The 12922-nt window shown below is 42.4% G+C and overlaps 2 protein-coding genes across 2 annotated transcripts in view; both read right to left on the bottom strand.

Annotated features, from left to right (window-relative positions):
* The window catches only part of LOC104965286 (phospholipid-transporting ATPase ID-like), a 718806-nt gene that overhangs the window by 38294 nt on the left and 667590 nt on the right, over nt 1-12922 (bottom strand). The gene's annotated exons all lie outside the window — the stretch shown is intronic.
* The window catches only part of LOC104964678 (brefeldin A-inhibited guanine nucleotide-exchange protein 2-like), a 103446-nt gene that overhangs the window by 4822 nt on the left and 85702 nt on the right, over nt 1-12922 (bottom strand). The window lies entirely within an intron of this gene.

Genomic DNA, 12922 nt, shown 5'->3' on the forward strand with positions numbered 1-12922 from the left:
ACACACACACACACCACACACACACACACACCACCACACACACACACACACAGCACACACACACACGCACACGCACACACACCGCCGCTCTGACAGACCAGCTCTGTCAACAGTGAGAGATGCAGTGATAGGCCTGACAGAATCATCGATTTGTTAGCCGGTCAAAGAGACCGACAGCGGGGAAAGAGACCCGCAGATCTGTCTTATGTGGCTGAGAGCGAACACCGTGACCTTGAAGTCTTGCAAACAAGGGAATGGGAATGGCCATTTCTCACACTGATCATGAATTCCCATTGTTGAGGTCTACTAGAACTACCGATATTACAATTGTGCGATTTTCCAAAACTCACATTGGTTTCTCATAGCAGCATCCTCTGTGTACGCCTCCTCTCTGTCGCTAGAACGGCTTGTTTGAAGCTCCTGCCCCTTCCCCCCCCCCCCCCCCTCCATGTGAGCCCACTGTGCTCTGATCTGGTCAACTCGGCGGCCACTCTGTTCTGATGAGTACACCGTACAGCCGGAACATCACGTGATTATGTGTTACAATGGCGTTTGTTAGCAACCAAAAGACTGACACCAGTAAGGACAACTCAGATGAGAAGTGCGTGAGGAGCCGGACAGTGTGAGCTGGGTTCATTTCCTGCTTGCTGTGTGGGGTCCTAGCGAGACAGCGAGACATCCGCGAATGGACGCAGAAAGGGGGGGGGTCCTGGGGGGGCTGTAGCACCCCGCATCTGCCGAGGGCTCAGACTAGTACGCACCCAAAACGTGGCGCACCTACAGTGTAACCGCGCAACAGTGTTTCGCCGCTGCAAGGCCCTTCCACTACACCACCCCAGTGCGTCACAGTTTCGCCACTGGGAGAGAGTGTGTGTGTGTGAGGAGCTCCACGGATTGGTCCCGAACCAATGGGTCCATTTGGGTATGGGCGCACCCAGGAAGAAAACCAATGGAAAGAGAAATCTCCAACGAGGCTCCGTGGCAGCATAGACCGGGTCCTTCTTTCTGGTGTTAGAGATTGTTCACTCGCTACACAGGGTGTCCTTTGAGGGTTGTGACTCTTGCAGACCGTTTTACATCAGGGTGGGAAACCGTTTTTCCCTCTCAGGGCATTGTCAATTTTTTCAACATCCTTTCAGGGCCGTACAAATTATTGACCCCTCTGCTTAAAAAAACAAAAATCACAGCCCCATTCACTTTTTCGCCTTTCCTTTCATGCTGTGCAAAGAAAAAGCAACCCCTTAGTCCAGATATCTTACCATCTTACGCTGTTGGCAGGAAGTTGTTGTTGCTATGGAAACAAAAAAAGCCTCACAGCGGGCGGAACTTGTCAAAAAGTCCGCTATAATAAAACCCACCCATTTAGAGGGAAGATATGATTGGTCAATTAAATCAAGTTATTTTGGTAAAACTAATGAAAAATGTAAATATACCTTCTAAAAAAATATTTTAAAAAGATTAAAAAATAAAAATATTTTTAATGTTTTTTGATATTATTTTGTAGAATATCTTAGGCCCTCAGAGAGGGCCTAGGGGGCCCTGACGGCTCGCCACTGTATGTAAGTGTTTATGATTGAATGCATGTGCAGGTTTTTTGAGCAAAGTACCATAGATCATGTACAATTCTGCAGTTAGAAAGAACATGTTGTATGTCAGGTACCCATTATCTTACTTGGCAAGAGTTAGCCGGTTAGCTATTATAGCGCCATGTATATTTTCTTTAATAAAGAGGCCCTATTATGCTTTTTGGGGATTTCCCTTTCCTAGCATTTTGTGCATGTAAATGTTCTGAAAAGGCTAAATTCCCAAAGTTCCCTACAGACGGTGTTTCCCTCCCTTCCTTAAGCGCCTCAATTTAGATTCCTTTGTTTACTTACGTAACATAATAACAAAACTCTCGCGCTTCTATTGGCTAGCCCTCCAACACGATGTTCATGATATGCTAATGTGGGGGGATATTTTCAACACATCTCTAAACAGTTGACCAATCACAACAGAACTGGCCAGCTTACCAATCAGAGCAGACTGGGCTCTGGTTTCAGACAGAGGGTGAAAAGAGGTGCTGCAGCACAGGCAGTGTGAGAGAAATAAAGAGCTTTTTGAACATTAAAGCATGGAGACATGTCACAGTAGAGTCACAAAATACAAATATTAACCTGAAAACAAGCATAACAAGTTAGCTTAGCATAAAGACTACACTTGACTGATGGAAACAGCTAGCCTCGCTTTACTGTCTTTATTAAAAAAGGATATTAGTATGCCAGGCAACGTTGGAGACCCCAATAATTAGACCCCAATGAAACGTGTAGTGTTTGCCTTTCCACTTTTATACCAAATACACATAAATGTGAGCTTTCAGGTGCTGGTATGCATATTGTATAAACCTTGAAAAGAGCCAGTCTAGCTGTTTCCCTTGTTTTCAGCCTTTATGCTTACTTAAGCTAAGCTAACTGTAGCCTCAGATTTAACGTTAAAGGATTCCCAAAAACGTTTTCTTTAACGTTACTTCCATTAAACTGAGAATAAAGGTAATCTTATTTTCGTAAGTTTCATCTAGGTCTTCTTTTGTAAAGTGGAAAGATCGTCATCAATATTTTCGATGTATGTTTAGATTGAGTCATGGCCAGTGCGATTTGAAGTGTCATTTATTCTCTGTAATCTTAGCCTGAGACAGAAAACGTTTTCCCACTCTCTATATTTTTGAAGGGAAGGATGACTCAGAGAAAGTGGTGAACGGGATACTTTTCAGGTTGTGTTGATCATATTCGCTGTCAATCGTGTTGCGTTTCCACATAGCTGGATATAAAACTGCAAGTTTGGCACTGTGCATTTATTATCAGTATGATATTCATCGTCTGTGGTTGGAGAGCTTATAAAACAAAACAAAAAACATTATTAAAGGCTAATGATGGAGATAACCTCTTTATGTTTTTCTTCAGTTTCTCCTCCCTCCATTTATTTCCTCCAAGGTTGTGTCTGTCCGTGTCTAGTTGGGATCTATGGCCTCATCTGTTGTGTTTTTCGGTGTGTCCAGCCAAATTCACGACAGATGAGAGTGAAACAGAAAGACAGGCACAGGCAAAGAGAACATGAGAAAGGAAGGAAATTGGAAAACCAAATAAAATAAAATGTTGTAAAAAATAGAAGAAGCTACTTTAGTTCTTCTATAATAAGTGTGTGTGTGCGTAAATAAAGTGCATGTTGCGACCATCTTGTTTTTGTTGAATTGTAATTTATATCCACATATGTAGTTTATGAACTCACATGTGCAGACAATATCTATGTGCTAATACTTACGCCAGAATGTGCATAAGCCAAATTGCACATCCGTTTTTATTATCTGCGTACATGCGCATTTGTATGGCTAGTCTCAAAATCCAGCTGGCTTGCAGAATAAGCCATCCATCAGCCTATTGTGCAGTAATAGCGCCTTATATTTCCCCCCATATTATAAAGAATGGACAATTACAGCCGGGCCTATAGGTGCGTTTCGCTGCAACCGAACGGACCCATATGTGGAATGAAACATCATTCGCAATTACATTTGTGTGTCTCTCTCATCCATCCTTCCCTGCATCCCTCACCCCCCCCCCACTCCCCTCCTCTCATCTGCCACTAGGCAAATTAAGAGCCTCTTTATCATGACCCAAATGAGAGAGGCTCATTTGTAGCTGTTATTTATTTGTAATAAACTCTCCCTATCATCTCCACTGCGCTCCCTCTTTCCTCCACTCTGGAAAAAAAATGAATCCTGCGATGTTCTTCTGTCCACAATCACATCCCGTTATTAGATTAAAGGCTGAAATTAATGTTTGGTAACACTTTATATTAAGGTACACAAATTAACCATCAACTAGTTGTTAATTAGCATGCATACTAGCAGTATATTGGCTCTTTATTAGTCATTATAAAACACTTATTAATGCCTTATTATACATGACCATATTCTACAAGTAATAAGCCATTAGTTGAGAGTTTTTCCTCAATAACCCTCTAATTGATGCTTATTTGTTGCAAGTAAGGAAGTTGTTGTACTTGAGTAAGTGTAAATAACAAAAAATTAGGTAGCCTATTTATATCTAAGAATATGTTTTGGGGTATTGACAGTTCAGCTACCAATAGCAAGGTGATATTGACCTGTATGTTTGATAATTGCACATTTATATATTTGTAAAATAAAAAATATTACTTGTAGAATATGGTCATATAGAATAAGGCATTAATAAGTGTTTTATAATGACTAATAAAGAGCCAATATACTGCTAATATGCATGTTAATTAACAAGTAGTTGATGGTTAATTTGTATAAAGTGCTACCTAACGTGTAAAAAGCAAATGTATTCACGGTGGTATCATTCTTTCTATCTTTTTCCACCTCATTCCCCCTGCCACTTTCCTCCCCCGCCTCCCTCCACTGTCCACAGAATGAATGTATTCCCCTCTGCAACAGCAAATAGGCCAGGAATGGAAATGCCATATTTAATATAAAAAGGTGGTTCTCTCTTACTTACCGTCACACAAACACACACACACACACACACACACACACACACACACACACACACACACACACACACACACACACACACACACACACACACACACACACACACACACACACACATGCTCCCTTGCCACCTCAGTAAGACAAAGAGTCTTTGGCTAAGCAACTCCTGCTTCCCGTCCTATTATCTGTTTTCTAAAACTCAATAATTGAACTGTTCCATTGGAATACATCATCCTGCCCACTACCACAAAGCCCCATTGCATAAACTTCTCTCCCTGGCTATTGTGCTTGAGCGTGACACATTTTCCCCCCCCCTCCTCTATCCTATAGGCTCTATATCTAGCATAGTATTTGTCCAAGGGCTAGTAATGACTGCAATTTGCTGCTATTTGGTGTCCTGTGAGAAGCCTGGTAATGGTAGCATTATAATAGTTATCAGACACAGGTTGCTATTATCATGCTATGAATCTGCCATAAGCTATTGTGTCCCAACTGTACATCAGAGTGACACAGAAAGATGAGGTAAACATTCGGAGGATGAAATGGATGGTTTTTGCTGGCGTCTAGTTGAGAGATGTGCTTATGAAAGCTTTTCTAGGGATGCCACTTTATAAATAATCCATCCATCCGTCTTCTCCCGCTTATCCGTGGTCGGGTCGCGGGGGTAGCAGTTCCAGCAGAGCCCCAAACTTTCTTTTCCCTGGCCACATCAACCAGCTCTGACTGGGGGATCCCAAGGCGCTCCCAGGCCAGTGAAGAGATATAATCCCTCCATCTGGTCCTAGGTCTACCCCTTGGTCTCTTCCCAGCTGGACGTGCCTGGAACACCTCCCTAGGGAGGCGCCCAGGTGGCATCCTAACTAGGTGCCCGAACCACCTCAACTGGCTCCTTTGCCCAAGGCACACAGGGGGATCGTTTCAACTCGAAGTCCCTCACCCGGATGACTGAACTTCTCACCTTATCCCTAAGGAGACACCAGCCACCCTGCGGTTGAGAAAACCCATCTCGGCCGCTTGTACCCGCGATCTCGTTCTTTCGGTCATGACCCATCCTTCATGACCATAGGTGAGGGTAGGAACGAAAATGGCCGTCGAGACCCTCTGCTTTCACTGCCACCCTTCTGGCAGCGCACCCGACCCCATCGCTGTTTCCCGTAGGTGGTGGGCCTGCGGGACGGAGAAGCGGAGGTGTTGCCCACGTTGAACCCTAATAAAGCTAACCTAGCCCCATAGACCAGCACTGTCGCAAAGCTTGGACAAACAGTATCCCCTTAGTAGTGTCCGCCAGCCATTGAGCTACGGCAAAAACCGACTAAATGAGAGCGAGGACCACGAAAGAGTCCGCCTCCCCCCCCCTCTCACATCGACGCGGGCCCAGCCTAGGCGAGGCGCTTAAAAGAGGCCGGGACATAAGCCTACGCGACGACACAGTACCACACAACCATCTACCGGCCCCCACCACCGAACCCGGCCACCGACGCCTCACATTTACCCTACACTAGAGCCGGCGCATCCGGTCTGCTCCGACTACGACGTTTAGATCCATACGTCCGACCCAACCTCTTATTCGTACCCCGACCATGATGGAACAAGACAAGACATAAGACAAGTGCAAATCCGCGCCCGCGTAGGACCTCCAGCGTTTTCCTGGACACTATACCAACAAAGTGGGGCGCCAAACGTTCGCAAACTCTGATAAGCACGTAGGCCGCGTGAGACCATAAACCCAAATAAGCCTCACACATTCATTATGTTGCGGACATCCACTGCCCAGTAGGTTGCAGGCACGGAAAGTGCCAGGGACCAAACTGTTGGAACCACTCGGCCTCTCTCGCAGAGTTGCGATATGCATAAATACGACGTCTGCTCCTTTAAAAACCATACTACGGTTACCTTCTAATTTATTTATCGGAAAATTACGTTGTACATCGGTCAATCGATTTCACGTGTTAAGTTTCATTAATACTTGTTGAAAGTCGACGACGATACAATAAACTCGTGTCTTCAGTTTATTTGTGAGCCAAGTCACTGAATGGAAGGATTCGAATTGTTACAGAATAAACCGATAGGAGTCGAAGATTGGTCGTCTGAGCCGGTATACCACACGAAGATTTCCACAATAATATCAAAATAAAACACTGACACATAAAAGATCCAAAGAATTTAACTGTACGTAGCAGAGATGCAATATTCTTGTTTTTCGCAATAGTACAAATCCCCTAAATCCGATTGAGATTCAATGGAAACCGTAATATACATCCACCGTAACTCGAAGACTGCAGAATTCTCTTTGTTCCGCCACATGTCAACACACAACATAATTGATGACTTCTTAAATAACTTTTCCCCTTTTCCCACTTTATTTTCGGAAACATATACTATTCCCCGTATACAAACTATTGTAATGTGTTAGTTTGTCTTCATATAATATATGCGAGAACTGAAGACTTTCTACTTCTACTATCCAATATAAGTAATTTTATCTGTATCATAGAGATAGTAGAGTGTAATAACATGTTCCTACACATCTAACGTGAGCACCTAAGTACAAACCTGTGGTGACGCGCATCCCTCCTCACTCCCCTATTGTACTATTCAAGTAGCACCAGCCGTTAATTAACCTGGGAAATGCTCTCCATACTAAAGGTGTCTGTTACCGTATGTACACACCTAATACATATCCACCCTTACAGTCTCATCACACACCAACTACCGGGTGTGTAATTTACAGATAACAGTTTAAAGTTCCAGTTAGATAAACGTAGTACCTACACTCCAACCAATCCAAATCTGTATAAGACAAGCAAGAATGAAAACAGAAGCACCTCGACTTTCCACCCCGTTAATGAAGAAATAAAAAAGCTCTCCCCTGTACCGATCTTACTAAGGATGGGGGCACTACGGCCAAGGGAAAAATAGACAGAAGATAGTACATCAGGACGTTTCACTCGTCAAGTGCAGGTCAATATGAATCTAGCCGGTGCTAAAGACCGCCTTCACCTCGTTGATACTCCCTTTCCATTTCGTCCATTTTCCTTCCAGCTCCTGTTGTAATATATAACACATGACATGACTTAACCAACTACGGGTAATCGCTTCTAAATTATAACAAGGCTGAAGTTATATGCACGTATCTCCAACTTGCAAGAACACAGTCAAAGAATTTAATTTATACTAACTGACTTGACGGTCATGCTGAGTTTCTTGTAATGTACGAATTAAAGTGTAAATAGAACACACGAGTAAACATCGCCCCAGCATAGAAACGGAAGACGGGTGTCCGACTAGGACAAAACTGTTTATGTGTCGTCGTGTGATAGTAGTGTGTCGGACGACTGTACCCAAGCTCCTCCACAAAACAGCTGTGCTAGACAATAGGGAACGGTTAGAAGACTAGTAACACTGCCTCTGCCACGCAACCCTGACTCTCAAAGCGTGGTGAACGAGGTGAGAGCCACCACTTTGCAACTCCGAGGAGACGAGCGAGCGTCGACAGAACAGGAGCTTGTAGACTCACCTTCTATGTTATTACTAGTACTAGAACGGTAAGTCTTATCTCAAACCCGTTCATAAAATCCAAAGTGTAAAAATGAACGGTAACAATCCTAGGTGATACCGTGATCAGCAAATGATAACCAAAATCATCCTTCACACAGTGCAAACATAAACCTCCTTTTCTGCCAACCGTCCAGCAACTCGGTCAAAGTCTCATCGGAGAAAATAATCCCTCTATCTTGACAATCAGGGACGAGTGTAGCTCAACTCTTGTTTATTACATGACACCTAGAGATCTAGCATCTCCAAACAAGAATTGAGTTTTACCAGGGGACCAAATAGATCACTACATTACACGTAAATAATGTAATTACATTTATCCGATCACAGTATACGTCTGTTGTATCCAAGTCTTTTGTGTGGGTATTCATAATCATGGACTTGTCAGTTAATATATCTCGGCGTCGTGTGTCGGTCTCTTTTTTTCTTTACCCGTATCACCCAATCGAGTCCGGCAGTGTTCCGTAATGATTAACCGTGGTCGACGAGTCAGTACGGAGTGGTAGTCTTCCGAGTAAGTAGACCAACGTAGTCAGACGATCATTAGTAGGTTAACTTAAATATGGTCCAACATGTACCACCGCATATTTTGACGACTGTCGAACGTTATATTACTAAAAATCACGAGTAGTAACGGATCCGGGAGATGGGTTGCATGAGAATACACGGTAGTAAACGCATACGATAACTGAAATCTTTATAAACCCAATGACAATATAAGAATGGTAATCTAACAGACCGACTAAGTGTATGTTTCATAGTGGTCACATTTGCTAAATTTACGTTCTAATTACTACCTATTGGTGCACTTACAAATATAGAAAAGTGTATATTGGATACATTGATCATATGTCACGTGGTTTCATTGGTAGGCTAAACTTAGCACAACTTTCTCTCATCCGGATAGTCATTCGTTCAGGTAATAAAGGTAAACACTCACCAAGTATGTTTGTTACAGTAAAGTGATTTCCCCGTTACCATCGGGTAGTATGTCTTATCTTTTATTACCATAAATACTTTAAAAGTATTGTTTCTTACTCCCTTCTCTGAAGATTATAGCTGCTGAAACTGAAACAGTAAGTTTTTACATTAATAAATGTGACACTCTAGGTATTCTAGTGTACTACTAAATATCAAAAACACGACTGTATGTGCCGAATCTCTGGTGTTTAACGATTAAACACAACTGTGTGTTTCGTCGAGTGTATTAGTGTGAAACAGTTTGAATTGTAATAGACGTCTCTCGGAGAGATTAGATGCGTTATTTAATGTATTACTTCAAGTCTGTATAATCGTTTGCTGTATACGTTGATATTGTGCGAATACGTCCCGTGGTGGTACGGTGTCACTCCCAGGGACGAGGCTACTGTTCACAGTGTCCTTGACATGACCGAGTGTCGAGGGTGGCCATGTGCCCGTGCTACCTTAATTTTGTGTGTATCTTTAATGGTGACCAATTATACGTGTATTTGAGACAAGTGCTGGTGGAAGTTTGTCCGGAATATGGTATATCCGCACCACATGCGTCCTGATGGCCTCCACCCGAGACCGACCTTATACTTCTAATCCTCCCCTGTTCGGGTGTACACTATGACATAGCTTCTATTTGTCGAAGACCTCCACGACGAATGTTGAGGGTGACACGTTATGGTCCGATCGATCTCCCCCCTCTCATCTCCAAATTTGTGTACTATTTGTGTGTGAACCCAATTCTAATGGCAGAGACTGTCTTGTAGAAGAAACACTATATATCATATATATATATATATGATAGATATATCCCATATACATATACAATAGGTCACCTAGTCCTTTGTAGACTTGTACGTCCGTCGAGTTTTATGATTTTCCAACTTTTACTTTTATCGGGAGTCTTTCCAACTTTTTACTTTTATCCGGGAGTCTTTAGAATGCATGAATGATAACATATTTTGGGAAATTTTATTTCTAACTCGGAGCGACTAGTGAGTACAACATCATATACACAGATAAAGCGGTACGGATTTGAGTACTTTCAAAAGCCTAAGTATAGCGTACATTGTGGGTCATGAGGGTTGACGTAACGCCGATTTTTGTCGGTTAGTGGCTCGGAAGTTCGCTCCTAGAACCCATAGTCTAAGTCCCAGACACCACACATAGCGTTACTACCGAACTTTACAGGGATACTGCGCGATGCAGAACAAGACCACTGAAATAAAACTTTAAACGTCAGGACTCCTTGCCGATTTTTCGGGTTCTAATATCTTAATTACTTATGTTGATCTTTTGTTCCTAGTTTAACACCCCAATAAGAACTCATTTTTGTCACAACTAAATCTTTTTTATTATTCTTCCTCTACCTTTTTTCTAACTTTTTATGTCTAAGTCATTAGACTCTGAAACTCGGGGCAAAGAAAGGAGTGTCTGCCGTTTTTCTAAGGCTGTATAGCTAAATTTTTATTTTGTCTATAGCACCGAACTATAACTCCATTCTGTATATAAAAATACTTGTGTGTCGAAGCCAGTGGTTCTGGTCTCGGCCTGTTTTTCTTCAGCCACGTCCGTGTTTTGTACCGCATAGTGGCGTTGAGCCGGAGTCTTGCAGTTACCCTTCTGAGACGCATAATAACGAGCGTAAAGGTTACATTTCAGTACAGTAAACATGCGTCTGACTTCTCCTCACCCAACCATTAATTTAGTTGTGAGATCTCAACAAACCTTTAAGTTGTTAACTGAGGACAAAGTTGTGGTTGAGCAACACTTATTATTAGAACCTAAGTTACTGTGAATTATCTCAACTTGTTGAGTCAATAAATTTGAGTTGAGGTGTGACTTTATATTTGTGAAAACTAAACAACACTTAATACAATAATAAAATTATAAAAGAAATGTATACTTGAATCTTTCCCAATTGTTTGTAGACAAGCTCACGTATCCGTAATATGTTTTCCTGTTCGAGACGAATGGCTACACACTTCACAGAATGTTTCTTACTTACCGATAACTGTAACCGCATGTAGGATGGTAGTTCTTCGTAGTTGCTCAATAGGGAAAACAGGCCGATTTAGAGATGACCGAACGGTAGACACTCAGACGTTACTGATTCTATCTCTACTTTGAATTACTAGGAGACCCCTTTAACCTCCTTGAACGCATAATTTGTTTCCTGTAGTTGTACGGACAGGTTTACATGGAGCGACGAACTTGCGTTGGTTTCATGTCCTACTCTAGTCCCGTCCTCTCCTGTATTAGTAAGTTCTTCGGTTGTTATCAACAGATATTGGTACAGTAATTTGCACAAAAGACGACGGCAAACGTAAAATTGGTGGCTGGTAGAAGACGAAGACAGTACGTCGGCTCAATGGAACCTGAAAGTGCGGTACATTTTCTAAAATTTCAACTCCTTAATGGGAATTCTTTCGAAAACTTTATGCAACTTTAGTATGGTCACTTGCAGGAAAGATGAGACCCAGAACAATCTAGAGTTATCTTCGTCGTCACCAGTCGTAGGTACAATATAAGTGAGACCCCTTCCTCAAACAAGCACTGCTCTGCATAACTTGTCGTCCTATGACGGAAGTCCCCTTGTGCGTTGTGGACTCTTTGCAATGTTACACCTGTTTAATTTCAAACTCCTGTTTAACTATACCCCGTCAATAAGTTTTGAATTTTAAAGGGACTTGCGTGTCTGTGTAATGTCTCGTGTTACGTGTGGGAGGTCGTCGGAGTTTCAGTCCAATAAGTCATGCTGTAAGTTATTGCGTCCCCCTCCCTGTGGTCGCACTCGACCTTCCACACTTCCCACTTGAGATTACCCGTCGACGCCGTGGCGTCACATCCCTTTGGAAGTTATCAACCTTTTGAGAAGGGAAGTATCCGCGGAAGAAAATAGTTTAAATAGTTGGAAGTTTGTCCCTTAGTCCGGAAAAGTAACAGGAAACAGAACTCTGTTGGCGACGTACTAATTAGTCGCTTGGAACTAAGTACATGACATCGATAGTTTATACAATAAGGTTAGTCAACTTAAATTTATGTCCATCGTCCGAGACGACGGGAGGACGTCTCACCTGCTAATAATTAACACACAGACAAGTTCATAGTTTCTAGACATTTATAGGATTGATAATAGTGTCTGACCGTACCTATCAACCTTTTGTAAGTACCCAGGGTCTCCACTGGGAACGAATAGTACAACACGTGGTCCTTCCGGTTTACACCGACTATCAAACGGCCGTATGTTAAGTTTTGTAAGTACTAAGAGGCTTGAAACTTAGTCTGACCTACTGCCTGATTCATGTTAAATTTAAGTTTTGTTTTTTGACGGTAAAATTATAACCAATAACTCCCTTTGCATCACAATATCTGCGTCACCAATACCTGCGTCCACAATTACCCTTGCGTCAAAAGTGTAGCCATTTAAATTTGGTTTGTTTCGTTTACGATTTTTTCTGAAGAAATTCATTCATTTTTAACAAAAAACCGAAATTTATTCATACGACAACTTCAGTGCGTATATGTCTTTTTATTGAGTTGTAACTGAACCAAAGATGTGTGCTGTGGTGTGGTACAGCAGAACGCACGAAGTAATCCTTTGATGTGACAACAGCTTCTGAAAGACACACGTGGTTCAAACATATGTAACGCATTTACTGTTGAGGAAATAACAAAGGGAAAACATCTACAATAATACAATATTTACTGAATAAAATAAATAAAAAATTAAGTTTTTTCTTGGAGTACTTTCGTGAGTGTTCCTTCATCCTACTGGGCCGTGCTCCTTCGTGGGCCCCAGGGAAGTCCGTCGGTCCGGGTCTCCTACCTGAGCAGCCGCTCACAGACCACCAAAGAGACCACAGAACGGTGCCTCGGGCGGCCCGTGTC

Source organism: Notothenia coriiceps, unplaced genomic scaffold, assembly GCF_000735185.1.
Source record: "Notothenia coriiceps isolate Sejong01 unplaced genomic scaffold, NC01 NC01_scaffold00037244, whole genome shotgun sequence".
Classification (NCBI taxonomy): Eukaryota; Metazoa; Chordata; class Actinopteri; order Perciformes; family Nototheniidae; genus Notothenia; species Notothenia coriiceps.